The 15,588-nt window shown below is 38.6% G+C and overlaps 1 non-coding gene across 1 annotated transcript; it reads right to left on the bottom strand.

The window, feature by feature from the left end:
- Positions 1-4,013: 4,013 nt before the first annotated feature.
- On the bottom strand, positions 4,014-4,117 carry LOC130984405 (small nucleolar RNA R71). The gene has a single exon (XR_009088343.1). It is a non-coding gene; the product is annotated as a small nucleolar RNA R71 (small nucleolar RNA).
- Positions 4,118-15,588: the final 11,471 nt, after the last annotated feature.

Below are 15,588 nucleotides of genomic sequence, written 5' to 3'. Positions count from 1 at the left end.
TTGGGTGAAGTTCTACCCAAGATATGAGCTTCCAAAGTTGATCTTCATGTTGTGATCCGGGATCGCATATCTTATTTTCACACCCGTCTTCTAATTAGTCATTGTGATTCCAATTGGGTGGTAAGCACATAGAGCTTTCCTTAGAGCACCCAAACAATTTCCTAGACCCAAATAAATTAGCATTCTTCCAACCATGGTGCCTATGCCTCGAGGATTCAACTTTAATGAGCCTAATGATGAGCGGATAATTTATACGCTTTTTGGCATTGTTTTTAGGTAGTTTTTAATAGGTTCTAGTTACTTTTAGGGATGTTTTCATTAGTTTTTATGCTAAAATTCACATTTCTGGACTTTACTATGAGTTTGTATGTTTTTCTGTGATTTCAGGTATTTTTCTGGCTGAAATTGAGGGACCTGAGCAAAACTCTGATAGGAGGCTGACAAAGGATTGCTGATGCTGTTGGAATCTGACCTCCCTGCACTCGAAATAGATTTTGTAGAGCTACAAAACTTCAAATGGCGCGCTCTCAACAGCGTTGGAAAGTATACTTCCAGAGCTTTCCAGAAATATATAATAGTTCATACTTTATTTGTGATTAGATGACGTAAACTGGCGCTCAACGCCAGTTCCATGTTGCTGTCTGGAGTCAAACGCCAGAAACACGTCACGAACCGGAGTTGAACGCCCAAAACACGTTACAACTTGGCGTTCAACTCCAAAAGAAGTCTCAGCTCGTGGATAGATCAAGCTCAGCTCAAACATACACCAAGTGGGCCCTGGAAGTGGATTTATGCATCAATTACTTATTCCTGTAAACCCTAGTAGCTAGTCTAGTATAAACAGGATAGTTTACTATTGTATTAGATATCTTTGATTGTATTATTCAATCTCTGGACGCCTAGTCCTTAGACCTTCATGGGGGCTGGCCATTCGGCCATGCCTGGACCTTTCACTTATGAATTTTCAACGGTGGAGTTTCTACACACCATAGATTAAGGGTGTGGAGCTCTGCTGTACCTCAAGTTTCAATGCAATTACTACTATTTTCTATTCAATTCGACTTATTCCTATTCTAAGATATTCGTTGCACTTCAACTTGATGAATGTGATGATCCGTGACACTCATCATCATTCTCACCTATGAACGTGCGTGACTGACAACCACTTCCGTTCTACCTTAGGCCGGGCGCATATCTCTTGGATTCCTTAATCCGAATCTTCGTGGTATAAGCTTGAATTGATGGCGGCATTCATGGAAATCCGGAAAGTATAACCTTGTCTGTGGTATTCCGAGTAGGATTCCGGGATTGAATAATTGTGACGAGCTTCAAACTCCTGAAGGCTGGGTGTTAGTATAGACGCAAAAGAATCACGGGATTCTATTCCAGCCTGATTGAGAACCGACAGATGATTAGCCGTGCTGTGACAGAGCATTTGAACCATTTTCACGAAGAGGATGGGATGTAGCCATTGACAACGGTGATGCCCTACATATAGCTTGCCATGGAAAGGAGTAAGAAAGATTGGATGAAAGCAGTAGGAAAGCAGATTCAACAGGGACAATCATCTCCATACGCTTATCTGAAATTCCCACCATTAATTTACATAAGTATTTCTATCCTTTATTATTTAAGCAAGTATCTCTTTATATTTCCCATAACCAATTATTATATGCCTAAATGAGATTTACAAGATGACCATAGCTTGCTTCATACCAACAATCTCCGTGGGATCGACCCTTACTCACGTAAGGTATTACTTGGACGACCCAGTGCACTTGCTGGTCAGTTCTGCGGAGTTGTGACTAAGTGTGATTCACGTTTGAGAGCGCTACCAAGTCTTTGGAGCCATTGTTGATGATCACAATTTCGTCCACCAAGTTTTTGGCGCCGTTGCCAGGGATTGTTCGAGTTTGGACAACTGACGGTTCATCTTGTTGCTCAGATTAGGTAATTTTATTTTTATTTTCTTTTCAAAAAAAAAGTTTTCAAAATTCTTTCGAAAAAATTTTTCTTTATTTTCGTTTTTGAAAAATATAATTTTCGAAAAAAATAATTAAAATACAAAAAATTCATAAAATCATAAAAAAAAAATATTTTGTGTTTCTTGTTTGAGTCTTGAGTCAACTTTTAAGTTTGGTGTCAATTGCATGCTTTAAAAATTTTTTATTGTATTTTTTGAAAATTCATGCATTCATGGTGTTCTTCATGATCTTCAAGTTGTTCTTGATAAGTCTTCTTGTTTGATCTTGATGTTTTCTTGTTTTGTGTTGTTTATTGTTTTTCATATGTATTTTTCGTTTGTTAGAGTCCATGCATTAAAGATTTCTAAGTTTGGTGTCTTGCATGTTTTCTTTGCATAAAAAATTTTTTAAAAATATGTTCTTGATGTTCATCATGATCTTCAAAGTGTTCTTGGTGTTCATCTTGACATTCATAGTGTTCTTGCATGCATCATATGTTTTGATCCAAAATTTTCATGTTTTGGGTCATAATTATGTTTTTCTCTCTCATAATCAAAAATTCAAAAATAAAAAAATATCTTTTCCTTATTTCTCTCAAAAATTCAAAATTTTGGGTTGACTTGGTCAAAAATTTTTAAAATAAGTTGTTTTCTTGTTAGTCAAGTCAAAATTTCAATTTTAAAAATCTTATCTTTTCAAAACTTTTTCAAAAATCAAATCTTTTTCATTTTTTTATATATTTTCGAAAATTACTTTTAAATTAATTTTCAAAATCTTTTTTTATCTTTATTTCATAATTTTCGAAATTACACTAACAATTAATATGATTGATTCAAAAATTTGAAGTTTGTTACTTTCTTGTTAAGAAAGGTTCAATCTTTAAATTCTAGAATCTTATCTTTTAAGTTTCTTGTTAGTCAAGTAATCAATTTTAATTTTAAAAATTAATTTTTCTTTTTCAAAATATATTTTTCTTAAAAATCTTATCTTTTTATCTTATCTTTTTATCATATCTTTATATCATATCTTTTTCAAAAATTTGACTTCAAAATATCTTATCTAACTTCTTATCTTCTTATCTTTTCAAATTTGATTTTAATATCTTTTTCAACTAACTATTTGACTTTTTGTTTGTTTATTATCTTTTTCAAAACCACCTAACTACTTTTCCCTCTTTAATTTTCAAAAATATCTCATCTCTTTTTCAAAAAAAATTTTTAATTGTTTTAAATTTTAATTTTAATTATATCTTATCTTTAATTTTCGAAAATCATTAACTACTTTTTCAAAATTATTTTCGAATTCTCCCTCTCTTCTCTTCTTCTATTTATTTATTTATTTACTAACACTTCTCTTCACCTCTCTTCATCTCTAATCACTGCCTCTATCCTCACCCTTGTGATTGGATTCTCCACTCTTATTCCCTTTCTTCTTCTACTAACAATAGGGAACCTCTTTACTGTGACATAGAGGATTCTTCTTCTCTTCTTTTCTTGTTCTCTTCTCTTTCATATGAGCAAGAACAAGGAAAAAGGCATTCTTGTTGAAGCTGATCCAGAACCTGAAAGGACTCTGAAGAGAAAACTAAGAGAAGCTAAATTACAACAATCCAGAGGCAACCTTTCTGAAACTTTTGAACAAGAGAAGGAGATGGCAGTCGAACCCAACAACAATAATGCAAGGAGGATGCTTGGTGATTTTACTAAACCCACGTCCAAGTTTGATGGAAGAAGCATCTCAATTCCTGCCATTGGAGCAAACAATTTTGAGCTAAAACCTCAATTAGTTGCTCTAATGCAACAAAACTGCAAGTTTCATGGACTTTCATCTGAAGATCCTTACTAGATTTTAACTGAGTTCTTGTAGATTTGTGAGACTGTTAAGACGAATGGAGTAGATCCTGAAGTCTACAGGCTCATGCTTTTCCCTTTTGCTGTAAGAGACAGAGCTAGAACATGGTTGGACTCACAACCTAAAGATAGCCTGGACTCCTGGGATAAGCTGATCACGGCCTTCTTGGATAAATTCTTTCCTCCTCAAAAGCTGAGCAAGCTTAGAGTGGATGTTCAGACCTTCAAGCAAAAAGATGGTGAATCCCTCTATGAAGCTTGGGAAAGATACAAGCAGATGACCAAAAAGTGTCCTTCTGACATGTTTTCAGAATGGACCATATTAGATATATTCTAGTATGGTCTATCTGAGTTTTCCAAAATGTCATTGGACCATTCTGCAGGTGGATCCATCCACTTAAAGAAAACGCCTGCAGAAGCTCAAGAACTTATTGACATGGTTGCAAATAACCAATTCATGTACACTTCTGAGAGGAATTTCGTGAATAATGGGACTCCTCAGAGGAAGGGTGTTCTTGAAATTGATGCTCTGAATGCCATATTGGCTCAGAACAAAGTGTTGACTCAGCAAGTCAACATGATTTCTCAAAGTCTGAATGGATGGCAAAATGCATCCAATAGTACTAAAGAGGTAGCTTTTGAAGAAGCTTATGATCCTGAGAACCCTGCAATAGCAGAGGTAAATTACATGGGTGAACCTTATGGAAACACCTATAATTCATCATGGAGAAATCATCCAAATTTCTTATGGAAGGATCAACAAAAGCCTCAACAAGGCTTTAATAATGGTGGAAGAAACAGGCTCATCAATAACAAGCCTTTTCCATCATCTTCTCAACAACAAACAGAGAATTCAAAACAGAGCCCCTCTAACCTATCAAACATAGTCTCTGATCTGTCTAAGGCCACTCTAAGTTTTGATGTGCTATAAACTTGATAGCTACGATTTTAGGAAATTGCACGATCGGCAAAAATTCCTTCCGGCAAGTGCACCGGTTATCGTCAAGTAAAAACTCACAATAGAGTGAGGTCGAATCCCACAAGAATTGGTTGAGTGAGCAATTCGGATTAGAAGTGTGTTCTAGTTGAGCGGGATCAAGATTTAGATGAGAATTGCGGAATGTAAAATTGGCGGGAAACGTAAATGGCAAGAAATTAAAAGTGCAGAATCTTAAATTGCATGAATTAAAGAGCGAGAAGCTAAATTGCTGAAATTAAAAGGGGATCGGGGTGATTGCATGAATTTAATTGTAGAATGTAAAGAGAAAGTGATAGATCAGAAATGGAGAATTCATTGGGTTTCAGGAGATATTGAGATCTCCGAATCAAAACATTTTCATCCCTTCCTCAACCAATGCATTCATTGAATTTTGCTTGGCAATCTTATATGATTGGATCCCAATCCCTTGGCTCACCAATTCTCTCAAAAAACAAACAAATTCCCAATCCCTTGGTTTAAATGTTCATAAGAAGAGATGATGCTCGATCACTGATTATACCACACAGTTTCATGAACCACAATTTGGTAGGATTACATGTCACAATATCCATCCAAACCCCAATCCAATTCACTGTGAGAAAGCTTCTCTAGCATGAATCCTCCATTCCTTTCCCAAGGTTCCGAAGGATTCCAATTATGGATAGTTTCTTTCCCAAGACAACTAACCAATGGAATTAGATCGAGAAGCTTTCTAACAAAATTCAAGAGAAAAGATTGAAGAAGAAGATAAAAACTATTATTGATTCATTGAATTACAATAGAGCTCCCTAACCCAATGAAAGGGGGTTTAGTGAGTCATAGCTCTGAATTCAATTACAAAAAGATGAAAAACTAGCAAAAATGATCCAAAGTTCCCCCATTAAGTTCTCTCAAACTTAAATTCTATCCTATTTATACACTTTCTAAATTGAGCTTCTGTTGTGTTTCTTGGGCTTTGAGGCCTTTTCCTGATTTCCTTTTGCCTTGGGTTTATGATCCATAATCCTGATGAGGCTGCTGATCCAATTCTGTAACATTCATTGAGCCAACTTAGTGATAATCAAGTACTGACACATGACTCAACAAATTGAAATTCCAGACTCATCAATTCTTCAGGCCCAATCCCATAAACCATGATATTCAATTGGGTTTCATACCAGAGTACGTTTAAGTTAATGTTTGTGCTCAAATGCTAACTTAAACTGCAATATCTTTGGTCCAGAAACCTTTTCAATTAGTGGCGTTTAAGTTGCAGTTTAAGCTTAAACTGCAACTTAAACGTTGGACACTCCTGGAGGTGATATGAGTCGAACACGTTTAAGCTTCAGTTTAAGGTTAAACTGAAGCTTAAACGTGGAAATGAAAGAAGGCAACCCTGGAGTGTGGAATTGTCGAACACGTTTAAGCTTCAGTTTAAGGTTAAACTGAAGCTTAAACGTGGAAATGGAGGGAAGCCATCCTGGAGGGTAAAGGTCGAACACGTTTAAGCTCCAGTTAAGCTTAAACTGGAGCTTAAACGTGGAAATGCAAAACGCAACCCTGGAGGAGAATGGTCGAACACGTTTAAGCTCCAGTTTAAGGTTAAACTGGAGCTTAAACGTGGAAATGGCTCCCTGGTGATTTCAATTCTGGCGTTTAACTTCCAGTTTAAGGTTAAATTGGAGGTTAAACGCCACTTTCAGCCTTTCCTCAGCTTTCATGATTTTGGCGTTTAAGCTCCAGTTTAAGCTTAAACTGGAGCTTAAACTCCACATGTGATATTCAAGCTTCCTTTATTGATTTTGTTGCTTCCTTGCCTAGCCTCTTCTTTCCTGAAATCATCCAAACAACTGCATCAAAGTCTTGCAAAATTTCATGAGAAATCTTTCATTCATAGCATTCAAGTAATATAACTAAAAACTCATGAAATTTGCATCAAAATCATACTGTTTGGATGGTTTATTGCTTTATTATTCATTTAACCATTCTTGGTTACTTTAAGCTCAAGAAAATGCATAAAACAACTAAAACTAACAGAAAAATGCTAGTGAAACTAGCCTAAGATGCCTTGGCATCAAGTTTCATGAGTGAAACAAGGTCCTCCATCAGAAATTTGGAGGCACAAGTGGGCCAGCTGAGTAAGAAAGTCACTAAAACTCCACCCAGTACTTTCCCAAGCAATACAGAAGAGAATCCAAGAGGAGAGTGCAAGGCCATTGATGTAATCAATATGGCCGAATGCACAAGGGAGGAGAAGGACGAAAATCCTAGTGAGGAAGACCTCCTGGGACGTCTCTCAAACAAGAAGGAGTTCCCTATTGAGGACCTAATGGAATCTGAGGCTCATATAGAGACCATAGAGATTCCATTAAATCTCCTTCTGCCATTCATGAGCTCTGAAGATTATTCTTCCTCTGAAGAGGATGAAGGTGTAACTGGAGAGCAAGTTGCTCAATATCTAGGAGCTATCATGAAGCTGAATGCCAAGTTATTTGGTAATGAGACTTGAGAAGGTGAACCTCCCTTGCTCATTAGTGAACTTGATACATGGGTTCAGCAAACTCTACCTCAAAAGAAACAAGATCTTGGTAAATTCTTAATACCCTGTACCATAGGCACCATGACCTTTTACAAGGCTCTGTGTGACCTGGGGTCAGGCATAAATCTTATGCCACTCTCTGTAATGGAGAAACTGGGGATCCTTGAGGTGCAGCCTGCCTTATTCTCATTAAAATTGGCAGACAAGTCAGTAAGACAAGCTTATGGATTAGTAGAGGACGTGTTAGTAAAGGTTGAAGGCCTTTACATCCCTGCTGATTTCATAATCTTAGACACTAGGAAGGAAGAGGATGAATGCATCATCCTTGGAAGACCTTTCCTAGCCACAGCAGGTGCTGTGATTGATGTTAACAGAGGAGAATTAGTCCTTCAATTGAATGGGGACTACCTTATGTTTAAGGCACACGGCTATGCTTTTATAACAAGGGAAAGTAAGCATGCAGAGCTTCTCTCAATACAGAGTAGCCCCCACAATTAAACTCTAAGTTTGGTGTTGGGAGGCCACAACCAAACTCTAAGTTTGGTGTTGAACCCCCATATCCAAACTCTAAGTTTGGTGTTGGGAGTCCACAACATTGACCTGATCACCTTTGTGGCTCCATGAGAGCCCACTGTCAAGCTATTGACATTAAAGAAGCGCTTGTTGGGAGGTAACCCAATTTTTATTTATCTAATTTTATTTTTTATTTTGTTGTTATTTTGTGTTTTAGTAGGTTCATGATCATGGGGAGTCACGAAAAAAAATATTAAAATTAAAAAACAGAATAAAAAACAGCAGAAGAAAAATCACACCCTGGAGGAAGGACTTACTGGCGTTTAAATGCCAGTAAGGTGCATCTGGCTGGCGTTCAACGCCAGAATAGAGCATGGATCTGGCGCTGAACGCCAAAAACAAGCAACATTCTGGTGTTTGGATGCCAGGAATATGCCCTGAGGAAAGCTGGAGCTGAACGCTAGTAACAAGCATGGAACTGGCGTTCAACGCCAGAAACATGCTACACATGGGCGTTGAACGCCTAGAACGTGCACCACTTCGGCGTTTAAATACCAGAATGGTATGCTAAGGCATTTTACATGCCTAATTGGTGCAGGGATGTAAATCCTTGACACCTCAGGATCTGTGGACCCCACAGGATCATCTCAGGATCTGTGGATCCCACAGGATCCCCACCTAACATATTCCCACCTTACCTCCTAATCCTATAACACACTTTCCCAAAAACCCTTCACCAATCACCTCAATCTCTCTTCCCCATAAACCCCACCTACCTTCAAAATTCAAAAATCTTTCCCACCCAAACCCACCCTAAATGGCCGAACCTACCCTCTCCCCCTCCCTATATATACCCCTCCATTCTACTTCATTTTCACACAACACGGTCCCCTCTTCTATACCTTGGCCGAAACCTACACCTCCCCTTCTCCTCCATCTTTTCTTCTTCATTCTTCTTCTCTTCTTTCTTCTCTTGCTTGAGGGCGAGCAATATTTTAAGTTTAGTGTGGTAAAAGCATAAGCTTTTTGTTTTTCCATAACCATTGATGGCACCCAAGGCCGGAGAATCCTATAGAAAAGGGAAAGGGAAGACAAAAGCTTCCACCTCTGAGTTATGGGAGATGGAAATATTCATCTCCAAAGCCCATCAAGACCACTTCATTGATGTTGTGGCCAAGAAGAAGGTGATCCCTAAGGTCCCTTTCAAGATCAAGAAAAATGAGTATCCGGAGATCCGACATGAGATCCAAAGAAGAGGTTGGGAAGTTCTAACCAACCCCATTTAACAAGTCAGAATTTTAATAGTTCAAGAGTTCTATGCCAATGCATGGATCACTAGGAACCATGATCAAAGTATGAACCCGAGTCCAAAGAATTATCTTACAATGGTTCGGGGGAAATACTTAGATTTTAGTCCGGAAAATGTGAGGTTGGCATTCAACTTGCCCATGATGCAAGGAGATGAACGCCTCTACACTAGAAGGGTCAACTTTAATCAAAGGTTGGACCAAGTCCTTATGGACATATGTATGGAAGGAGCTCAATGGAAAAGAGACTCCAAAGGGAAGCTGGTCCAACTAAGAAGACTAGACCTCAAGCCTGTGGCTAGAGGATGGTTAGAGTTCATTCAACGCTCCATCATCCCCACTAGCAACCGATCTGAAGTTACTGTGGATCGGGCCATCATGATTGGAGAGGAAGTAGAAGTTCATGAAGTCATCTCCCATGAATTCTACAAAATAGCCGATAAGTCCTCTACTTTGGCAAGGCTAGCTTTTCCTCATCTTATTTGTCATCTATGTTACTCAGCTGGAGTTATCATAGAAGGAGACATCCTCATTGAGGAGGACAAGCCCATCACTAAGAAAAGGATGGAGCAAACAAGAGAGCCCGCTCATGGAGCCCAAGGGACGCATGAGGAAGCTCATCACCAAGAAATCCCGGAGATGCCTCAAGGGATGCACTTTCCTCCCAACAACTATTGGGAACAACTCAACACTTCCTTAGAAGATTTGAGTTACAATGTGGAACAATTAAGGGTGGAACATCAAGAGCACTCCATCATTCTCTATGAAATAAGAGAAGATCAAAGAGCAATGAGGGAGGAGCAAAAAAGGCTAGGAAGGGACATAGAAGAGCTTAAGGACATCATTGGTCCTTCAAGAAGAAGGTGCCACCCTCACTAAGGTGGACTCATTCCTTAACTTCCTTGTTCTTATCTCTCTATTTTTCGGTTTTTATGATATATGTTTATCTATGTTTTGTGTCTCTACTTCATGATCATTAGTGTTGAGTAACTATGTCTTAAAGCTATAAATAATTCCATAACTCCTTCACCTCTCTTAAATGAAAAATGTTTCTAATTCAAAAGAACAAGAAGTACATGAGTTTCGAAATTATCCTTGAATTTAGTTTAATTATATTGATGTGGTGACAATACTCTTTGTTTTCTGAATGAATGCTTGAACAGTGCATATTTTTGATCTTGTTGTTTATGAATTTTAAAAGTGTTGGCTCTTGAAAGAATGATGAACTAAGAGAAAATGTTATTGATGATCTGAAAAATCATAAAATTGATTCTTGAAGCAAGAAAAAGCAGTGAAAAAGCAAAAGTTTGTGAAAAAATTGGCAAAAAAAATAGAAAGAAAAATAAAAAGCAAGCAGAAAAAGCCAATAGCCCTTAAAACCAAAAGGCAAGGGTAAAAAGGATCCAAGGCTTTGAGCATCAATAGATAGGAGGGCCCAAGGAAATAAATCCAGGCCTAAGCGGCTAAATCAAGCTGTCCCTAACCATGTGCTTGTGTCATGAAGGTCCAAGTGAAAAGCTTGAGACTGAGTGGTTAAAGTCGTGATCCAAAGCAAAAAGAGTGTGCTTAAGAGCTGTGGACACCTCTAACTGGGGACTCTAGCAAAGCTGAGTCACAATCTGAAAAGGTTCACCCAGTTATGTGTCTGTGGCATTTATGTATCCGGTGGTAATACTGGAAGACAAAATGCTTAGGGCCACGGCCAAGACTCATAAAAGTACCTGTGTTCAAGAATCAACATACTTAACTAGGAGAATCAATAACACTATCCAAAATTCTAAAGTTCCTAGAGAAGCCAATCATTCTGAACTTCAAAGGAAAAAGTGAGATGCCAAAACTGTTCAGAAGCAAAAAGCTACAAGTCCCGCTCATCTAATTAGAATTAATATTCATTGATATTTTGGAATTTATAGCATATTCTCTTCTTTTTATCCTAATTGATTTTCAGTTGCTTAGGGACAAGCAACAATTTAAGTTTGGTGTTGTGATGAGCGGATAATTTATACACTTTTTGGCATTGTTTTTGGGTAGTTTTTAATAGGTTCTAGTTACTTTTAGGGATGTTTTCATTAGTTTTTATGCTAAAATTCACATTTCTGGACTTTACTATGAGTTTTTGTGTTTTTCTGTGATTTCAGGTATTTTTCTGGCTGAAATTGAGGGACCTGAGCAAAACTCTGATAGGAGGCTGACAAAGGACTGCTGATGCTGTTAGAATCTGACCTCCCTGCAATCGAAATGGATTTTCTGGAGCTACAGAACTCTAAATGGCGCGCTCTCAATGGCGTTGGAAAGTAGACATCCAGAGCTTTGTAGAAATATATAATAGTCTATACTTTATTTGTGATTAGATGACGTAAACTGGCGCTCAACGCCAGTTCCAGGTTGCTGTCTGGAGTCAAACGCCAGAAACACGTCACGAACTGGAGTTGAACGCACAAAACACGTTACAACTTGGCGTTCAACTCCAAAAGAAGCCTTAGCTCGTGGATAGATCAAGCTCAGCCCAAACATACACCAAGTGGGCCCTGGAAGTGGATTTATGCATCAATTACTTACTCTTGTAAACCCTAGTAGCTAGTCTAGTATAAATAGGATAGTTTACTATTGTATTAGATATCTTTGATTGTATTATTCAATCTCTGGACGCCTAGTCCTTAGACCTTCATGGGGGCTGGCCATTTGGCCATGCCTGGACCTTTCACTTATAAATTTTCAACGGTGGAGTTTCTACACACCATAGATTAAGGGTGTGGAGCTCTGCTGTACCTCAAGTTTCAATGCAATTACTACTATTTTCTATTCAATTCGACTTATTCCTATTCTAAGATATTCGTTGCACTTCAACTTGATGAATGTGATGATCCATGACACTCATCATCATTCTCACCTATGAACGCGCGTGACTGACAACCACTTCCGTTCTACCCTAGGCCGGGCGCATATCTCTTAGATTTCTTAATCAGAATCTTCGTGGTATAAGCTAGAATTGATGGCGGCATTCATGGGAATCCGAAAAGTCTAACCTTGTCTGTGGTATTCCGAGTAGGATTCCGGGATTGAATGACTGTGACGAGCTTCAAACTCCTGAAGGCTGGGCGTTAGTATAGACGCAAAAGAATCACGGGATTCTATTCCAGCCTGATTGAGAACCGACAGATGATTAGTCGTGCTGTGACAGAGCATTTGGACCATTTTCACTGAGAGGATGTGATGTATCCATTGACAACGGTGATGCCCTACATACAGCTTGCCATGGAAAGGAGTAAGAAGGATTGGATGAAAGTAGTAGGAAAGCAGAGATTCAACAGGGACAAGCATCTCCATACGCTTATCTGAAATTCCCACCATTAATTTACATAAGTATTTCTATCCTTTATTATTTAAGCAAGTATCTCTTTATATTTCCCATAACCAATTATTATCTGCCTGAATGAGATTTACAAGATGATCATAGCTTGCTTCATACCAACAATCTCCGTGGGATCGACCCTTACTCACGTAAGGTATTACTTGGACGACCCAGTGCACTTGCTGGTCAGTTCTGCGGAGTTGTGACTAAGAGTGATACACGTTTGAGAGCGCTACCAAGTCTTTGGAGCCATTGTTGATGATCACAATTTCGTCCACCACCTAACATCAAACTTCCAACCACTACACAACTTTCTCTTACTCTTAACTCCACAAAGAGCTCTAAGTTGCCCATCTGTTTCAAGCAAACCATATTCAAGTGGGAACGTAAAGATTAGAGATAAGGAATTTACCCACTTGAATGTTGTGTCGATTGGTGACTTAGGAAGGGATATCTCCAATGGTTTTGCAAGTGTCATTCCCTTATGCTCTTGCTTGACGACTTTCACCTCTCGACAACTCCTTTCAACTTCTCTTTGCTCATCAACTCATTCCAATTCCTCCTCATCATCAATCGAATCAAACCTTGGAGGTTGTGTGAAATCCACTTCAACATCGACTTCACACCTAATAGAAGAGTCTTCAACAAGGTCACCAATGTCACTTGGTGTGGAGTTGTCTTCAATGATCTTAATTTCATGTCCAATGGGAGAGGATTCCATTATAAATAGGAATTCATGGATGATTGAATCCATCTCTTGATCAACCTTTTCAAGATCTTCAACCTTGGTATGCCTTGGAGGTTGTTGAGACTCCCATGGTGGTTCTGCATCTCCTAAATCTTTAACCACTTCTTCCCTTTCTACAATAACCATGGCTTTTTCCAATTGCTCTAATACAAAATAGCATTCTTCATTCTCCACCGGAGTTTCCAATCTCTCCTTCATGCTATGCTCTTCTTTTGATCCTTCACATGTGGCCATGGAAATGCTTTGAGTGCTGGTGCACGAAATTGTGATCTCTAATAATGGCATTCAACTTGGTATGTGCATTTATAACTCAGCACTTTCTTCACAACCTCGCACAACTAACCAACAAGTGCACTAGGTCGTCCAAGTAATAAACCTTACGTGAGTAAGGGTCGATCCCACGGAGATTGTTGGTATGAAGCAAGCTATGGTCATCTTGTAGATCTCAGTTAGGCAGATAATAAATGGTTATGGAGTTTTCGAATAATAATAATAAATAAACAGAAAATAAAGATAGAAATACTTATGTAAATCATTGGTGGGAATGTCAGATAGGCGTATGAAGATGTTGTGCTCCTTTTGAATCTCTGCTTTCCTACTACCATCATCCAATCCTTCCTACTCCTTTCCATGGCAAGCTGTATGTAGGGCATCACCGTTGTCAATGGCTACATCCCATCCTCTCAGTGAAAATGGTCCAAATGCTCGGTCACAGCACGGCTAATCATCTGTCGATTCTCGATCATGCCGGAATACAATCCATTGATTCTTTTGCATTTGTCACCATACCCAACAATCGCGAGTTTGAAGCTCGTCACAGTCATTCAATCCCTGAATCCTACTCGGAATACCACAGACAAGGTTTAGACTTTCCGGATTCTCATGAATGCCGCCATCAATTCTAGCTTATACCACGAAGATTCTGATTAAGGAATCCAAGAGATATGCGCTCGGTCTAAGGTAGAACGGAAGTGGTTGTCAGTCATGCGTTCATAGGAGAGAATGATGATGAGTGTCACGGATCATCACATTCATCATGGTTAAGTGCAATGAATATCTTAGAATGGGAATAGACTGAATTGAATAGAAAATAGTAGTAATTGTATTAAAACTCGAGGTACAGCAGAGCTCCACACCCTTAATCTATGGTGTGTAGAAACTCCACCGTTGAAAATACATAAGTGATGGTGGTCCAGGCATGGCCGAATGGCCAGCCCCCAAAACGTGATCAATAGTCTCCTAAGATGAATAATGGAATAAAACCGAGACCAAAGATGTCTAATACAATAGTAAAATGTCCTATTTATACTAGACTAGCTACTAGGATTTACAGAAGTAAGTTTTTGATGCAGAAATCCACTTTCGGGGCCCACTTGGTGTGTGCTTGGGCTGAGCTTAAGCTTTACACGTGCAGAGGCTTCTCTTGGAGTTGAACGCCAAGTTGTAACGTGTTTTTGGCGTTCAACTCTGGTTCGTGACGTGTTTCTGGCGTTTGACTCCAGAATGCAGCATGGAACTGCCGTTGAGCGCCAGTTTACATCATCTAATCTCGAATAAAGTATGGACTATTATATATTGCTAGAAAGCTCTGGATGTCTACTTTCCAACGCCATTGAGAGCGTGCCATTTGGAGTTCTGTAGCTCCAGAAAACTCATTTCGAGTGCAGCGAGATCAGAATCCAACAACATCAGCAGTCCTTTGTCAGCCTTCTTATCAGAGTTTTGCTCAGGTCCCTCAATTTCAGCCAGAAAATACCTGAAATCACAGAAAAAAACACAAACTCATAGTAAAGTCCAGAAATGTGAATTTAGCATAAAAACTAATGAAAACATCCCTAAAAGTAACTAGATCCTACTAAAAACTACCTAAAAACAATGCCAAAAAGCGTATAAATTATCCGCTCATCACAACACCAAACTTAAATTGTTGCTTGTTCCCAAGCAACTGAAAATCAAATAGGATAAACAGAAGAGAATATACTATAAAGCTCAAAATATCAATGAATATTAGTTCTAACTAGATGCGCGGGACTTGTAGCTTTTTGCTTCTGAACAGTTTTGGCATCTCACTTTATCATTTGAAGTTTAGAATGATTGGCATCTCTAGGAACTTAGATTTTCAGATAGTATTATTGATTCTCCTAGTTAAGTTTGTTTATTCTTGAACACAGCTACTTTTATGAGTCTTGGCCGTGGCCCTAAGCACTTTGTCTTCCAGTATTACCACCGGATCCATAAATGCCACAGACACATGACTGGGTGAACCTTTTCAGATTGTGACTCAGCTTTGCTAAAGTCCCCAGTTAGAGGTGTCCAGAGCTCTTAAGCACACTCTTTATGCTTTGGATCACGACTTT

Source organism: Arachis stenosperma, chromosome 5 (assembly GCF_014773155.1).
Source record: "Arachis stenosperma cultivar V10309 chromosome 5, arast.V10309.gnm1.PFL2, whole genome shotgun sequence".
Taxonomy (NCBI): domain Eukaryota; kingdom Viridiplantae; phylum Streptophyta; class Magnoliopsida; order Fabales; family Fabaceae; genus Arachis; species Arachis stenosperma.
This window is presented reverse-complemented; position numbering and strand designations above follow the sequence as displayed.